Source organism: Pristis pectinata, chromosome 10, assembly GCF_009764475.1.
Source record: "Pristis pectinata isolate sPriPec2 chromosome 10, sPriPec2.1.pri, whole genome shotgun sequence".
Taxonomy (NCBI): Eukaryota; Metazoa; Chordata; class Chondrichthyes; order Rhinopristiformes; family Pristidae; genus Pristis; species Pristis pectinata.
Window position 1 is genome coordinate 86,588,107 of NC_067414.1, and position 6,000 is coordinate 86,594,106.

Consider the following 6,000-nt stretch of genomic DNA (forward strand, 5'->3'; position numbering starts at 1 on the left):
GACGCACATTATTTCAATGCCAAAGTGGATGAGAGCTGTTAAGTAACCGAAACGATGCACTTGATGTATGGATAGGAATTATAGCAGGGTTGAACGCTGGATACTGCACGCAGATCATTTTACTTGGCTGTATGGAATCTATTGTATTAGATTGTATTCTATTGCTAGAACCTTTCCAGCCGAAACTGAAAAGCATTACTTGAGGTGAATTATATTAAAAGCGAGAAGACTGCAATTCTTATAACAGTTTCCACACACTTTGAAGTTTCATTAAGCCATTCTGAATTTAAAAAAAATAGGAATTCAAGTTACTGTCATCGAGGTTGGGTTATTGCTTTGTTCCGAACGCAATGTCAGGATTCTAAATCACAACTGCTCGCTTCTTTTCTACGAACCTGCGCAGTAGTTATTTAAAAATTCGGTTGTTTCGAATAACCTAGCTTCGGACAGTTACACTTAAATTCTTACGTTTGTGAACATTGCATACAAGGATGGGATTTTTCTTTTTTTAATCCGCGACCCATTGTGCAGTCTAACAATACAGCCCAAGGCGCACGAATTCCGATACTCAAATGGAACTACTAATCCTTTAAAACCTATGATCAGAATGCACGATCTCACAATGGGTTGGCCATTATATTTTTCCTCTTGTATTTAGTTTCATTTTGTTGCCATTTCATGTTAAATTCAACCGTTTAAGCAATAATAAAAAAATCAGATTTTCCTGGCACTTTTGGGTTAGGGAAAACAAGATCGTTCACGTTGCATGATCGGTAGGGCTTCCTACTGGCGGTGTACATCGATGGACTTTAGATGTCACTTCAAGTTTTAATCCCCATCTCTTTCCTTCACCCCCAAATTTAAATGTTTAGGCATCACCTTTGGTGATCGTCTAATTCAGGCAACTTCACCAATGCCAAAATTCTAAATCCAAGGAATTGGATCACCTGCAAATAAACACCCAAGCTTTCGGAATGAAGAATAATCACGTGCCCGTGGCGTACGTTAGGAAAATACATCTTGCATTTCTGGGGCTCATCGCCTTTCCCACAAACCAATCAGCTGCGCAAGAAATGCCCTCAAGCATAGCAATTGTAATTTGAAGACAAACTGAACAAACTTGATCATTACAAGACCCCAACAGAACCGACTAGCTAACCCGTTTATAGTACCGTTGACTGAAGATGTACATAGGCCAGGATCCTCTGCTTTTGGACAGAATCGAACAATCTATATTCAAAGAATGGTCGAGAGAGGCAGGGGCCTCAGTTTAATGTCTCTTCGGACAATACAACATTCCTTCAAATATTACACTGGGGATGGGAGAATAGGTTAAGGATATCAAATTCCATTATTAAAAATGTTGAAAGAATGCCAAGACTCTGGAAGCATTAACTTCCCCAATATATACTTAATTCTTGGTCCAATAGAAAAAAGCTACAGCTCTAGTCAGATTGTTTTCTCTACAAATTACTTGATCTCACTTTGGGGAACTGCTTCTTCTGGGTTACTGACATATTGTAAAAGGTGCATTTCTATAAACTTTTACATCAAATACCCTCAAGCACTATGTTTTAAACACTATCAGTCATTATACAATGCCATGTTCATTAGAGCCCTTAGTTCTGAGTAACTTGGAGGGCAGCATTCCTGTTGCTGTTGCTACAGCATCCTGCAACTACTTGACCTGACTGCAGCTAACAGAGTAAGGAACACGTTTTGAAAATGAGAGTTGAAGAAATACAGTTGTGAAGCCTACCTTAGGAAAGTCCCTGCAGCTGTTTGGAGCTTTATGGAAAAAGGCAGCATGCGATAGCTTCTCTAAATTTAACAGAGAGGCATCAGGGAAGAGTCTTGTCCTTTAAGTGTCTCTAAACATGGTTTGCATAACTCCGTCTGAGCTTATCTGTAGTTTTGTGCTTTTGCTTCCATACATGGATCGGTTCCCAACAGTAACTTAGTGCTGCTGAACTACATTGTCTGGCAGTCTTTAGTTGGATCCAGCACGTGAATGATAACTTCTTTATGGTTAACGTTGGATTCAGCAGTAAAAATTACACATGGTTAAAACAAAAGGGGAATCTGTCTATCCATTAGAATCTATTCACAGCTACATTTAAGTTAAACAGATAGGAAAACCTTATGTCACAATCTTTTCCACAAGCTATTTATTCATCTGACTGTGCCTACGCAAATCTTTTAGGTAGTAGAGGCATTTTCAGGCAGAGCAACTCCCTATGCAACCATACACATATTTCTGTACAATAAATTCAGTGTTACATATTCAGAAATAAACTAAATGTCTGTCATTTGTTCAGCAGCTTGTAAAACAAAAGCAACCACCATCAATAAACCAAACAAGAGAGAGTGTTAAGCAGTTTTCAAGAATGTCAGATCTGATCTGACTGCAAGATTGTTATTACAGTGAAGATTACAGCTCCTGGACTGTGTCACGGTGTAGAATATTTCAAAGTACAGTACACATTACACTAAAGTGACCAATTAGTCAATGGATCTAGATAACTAAACAACAGTATCAAATTATAGATTAGTTTGCTTAATATGAAACATGGTTCATGCATATTTGCTTAAATATAAATTCTGCAAAGTGGCATGTAACTAGAAAACCTACACATAAAAAGAATTACAGAAATAAAAAAAAAACAAAGGAAGAAAAGGCTCTAAAATCTAATTAGGTCTATTGATAGCTACAATGGGAATAGAGGAACAGAATGTTGATAGTGGGAAGCTGGCAATAGTGGGAAAGCTGAAAACTTCAACACAAAACTAAATTCACCAGGGGGGAAAAAAATCAAGATAAATAATAATGAAAACTACTTCAAGAAAAAGGAAATTAAACATTTGAAAAGAAAGCCTTTACCTACCAATTTCCATAAAGCCTAGCCTGCAATAAGAAGTGGCCCTCAGTTAGCTTCAGGATATATCTAACTGCAATTAGCTGGCAATTGACATCAGGGTGTGCTCATTTACAAAAATAAGACTCTGCAATAAACCTTAAAGGGATAGAACAGTGTTGGACACTGCCCTGATATGCAGCAGAATATTGCAATGTGCTCCTGTGCTTGCTTTTGATTTAGCATGAGCAACACCATGTGCAATTTGCTGACATACTGAATGGTGAGCTTTGCTGTTATAAAATAAACCAGAGAACTGGACAGACACTTGGTTGTTACAAATTTACAGTAAATACTATGAAGGTTGTTTTATGAATGGTATAGTCCATCATTAAATCAGTGGCAGCGACATTCACTGATGATTCTACAGCATTCAGCCCCACTCACAGTTCTGTGTATAACTGTTGCAGTCAAAATCCATATGCATCAAAACCAAGGCAATAATTTGGATTGAACTACTAAGAATAGAGTCAAAATCAATTCATGCAAATGCCAAGCAATGAATGCCTCTGAAAAGAAAGCCTAACTGTCTCTCCTTCATTATGCCATTGTGACTGACAAATCCTTCATCACTTAGGGTGGTCATGAGGATACAGGAAACTAAACTGGAACAGCCTCAGAAATTAGGTGATAAGTGGTTTGCTTTGTGACTCCCAACGGTTTCTTTTTGCCACCTGCCATCCACAAACAATAATTCGGGCATGCAATGGAGTGTTTTCCATTTGCCTGGATGACTGCAGATCCAACAACATTCCCTGTCTTCTGGGATGAGCCATTCATGCACCACCCCAATCACTCTCTCCCTCCACCACTGGTGCACCATAGCCATACTATATACCATCTACACAAGGCACTATCAAGCTTCTGGGCTCCATGGTTTATTTTCAAGTCAAATGTGTAGCTGGAACTTCCATGTACCTGATACATGAGTGCAGAGAGGCCACTGGCCAAGTGCTTTGATCTCAGTTAGAGTAAAACACTCATTTAATATCACTATTTAAGAAAGGAGAGAGAAGAAAAAGAGGGGATTACAGACCAGTTGGCATGATATCAGTAACAGGGAAAATGCTGGAATCTATCATTCAGGTTGTAACAGGGCTCTTGGAGTATGTTAATAGAATTGGGCAGAGTCAATGTGGATTTATGAAGGGGATATCAAGTTCAGCAAATCTGTTAGAATTTCTTGAGGTTGTAACTAGCAGGATAGATAAGGGTGAATCAGTTGATATAGTGTATTTTGACTTCTGGAAGGCCTTTGATAAGGTGTCCTACAGGAGATTATTAACTAAAGCAGAGCATACAGTGTTGTTGTACTAAATTAGTGTAGGTTGAGGACTGGTTAATAGGTGGGAAACAGAGAGCAGGAAAAATTAGTTATTTTTGGGTTAAGAACTTGTGAACAATGGGGTTCCACAGAGATTGCTGCCAAGGCACTCAGCTATATCAACAATTTGGGTGAGGGGATCAAGTGAAATATATCCAAGGTGTGGGTGATACAAAGCTGGGTGGCAGTGTGGCTTGTGAGGAACACGTAGTGAGACATTGGGGGGAGATAGATTACGTGAATAGGCAAGAACTTGTCAGGTAGAAGATGTTATGGAAACATATGAAGTCAACCATCCAGTAGAAAAAAAAGAAGGCGTAATTTTTATATGGTGAAATATTGAAAGGTATTGGTGCCAAGGTACCATGTCAATCTCAAGTTCCCTCTAAGTAGCAGACCATGGTGAATTAGAAACAACTCGACTACGATTCACTGTCAATGGGCCAAAAGCCTTGAACTCCCTAGTTAACAACAGTATGGGAAACATGCCAACACATATACAGGAACTGTTAAAGGGGATGGGTTACCTCCATCTTTGCAAGCACAATTAGGAATGCTAATCAGAGGGTAAAGGCTCATGACTTCTGGAATTGTGATGCCAGTCTTTTTGTGATGCGCTGAATTTAATTGGCATAATTTTAAAAAACACCACTCCCAAATTATTAGTTTTTAATTGGCAAATGCACTACATGCATCAAAAGGAAGGAAAGACATGTACCTTTTATGGCCTCAGCACTTTACAACAAATGAAATACCTTAGTGTAGCTTTTGCTGTTACATTGGAAATGCTGTACAGCTAATTCAGCACAGCAAGCTCCACTATAGACCAGTTAATGACAATGTAATCTGCTTTTCCTTTGATGAAATGAAGTTCGAGACATTGAGGATAACACCTTGTTCCTCTTCAAATAATAAATGGAAATCTTAAATATCAACTTCACAGAGCAAACAAGGGCCTTGATTAAATATCTGTTTTGAATCTCTCTGTTTCAAAACTATCTGTTTTAAATCATCCCTCAGTACTGTACTTAAATATCAACCTAGATTTTTGTGCTCAGATTTCTACAGTGGCTCAGAAGCTCAGAGGTGAGAGTGCGACCAACTGGGCATAGTTTTATTTTGGACTGTTCATTTGTGTTCAGTAATTGGCAATAATTAATTTGTCCTCTAAGGGCATTTGTTAGGTGCATGATCCTCCACTGACAGCAACATTGAAAGAAAACCAAGATAATTATAAACAAGGGTACAAACAGAGTTTGGAATAACATTAGCTTCCAGTTTATCCTGTTAACCACAGTAAACTGCAAATGATTAATTTTCAGAAATCTGGTCTACATATTGTCCAAGACTTCCACGGGGAGAAGGTAAACAGCCAGGGGTTGTGGTCTATGTTCACACCAGTGATATGGCTAGAAGAAAAAATGAGGTCCCACATGCAGAGGAGCTAAATCCAGAGGTAAATAGGGTACTGAAGAAGGCACTTAGGTTGCTTGCCTTCACATGTAGGGGTATTGATTATAATAGTTGGGACATCATATTGCAGCTGTACAAGGCATTGGTTAGGCCACACTTGGAGTATTGTGTGTAGTTCTGATAACCACAGTAAAAAAAGTATGTGAGAGAAACAAAGGACTGCAGCTGCTGGAATCTAGATGAAAAACACGATGAGGCTGGAGGAACTCAGCAGGCCAGGCAACATCCATTGAGAAAAGCAGGCGGTCAACGTTTTGGGTCAGGGCCCTTCTTCAGGACTAAAGATAG

The 6,000-nt window shown here is 38.9% G+C and overlaps 1 protein-coding gene across 1 annotated transcript in view; it reads right to left on the reverse strand.

Annotated features, from left to right (window-relative positions):
* slc8a1b (solute carrier family 8 member 1b) overlaps positions 1–1,819 on the reverse strand; it is a 177,381-nt gene extending 175,562 nt beyond the window's left edge. Inside the window, exon 1 of the mRNA XM_052024760.1 lies at positions 1,760–1,819. The gene's annotated coding sequence lies outside the window, so the exon portion shown is untranslated. The remainder of the gene's footprint in view (positions 1–1,759) is intronic.
* Positions 1,820–6,000: the final 4,181 nt, after the last annotated feature.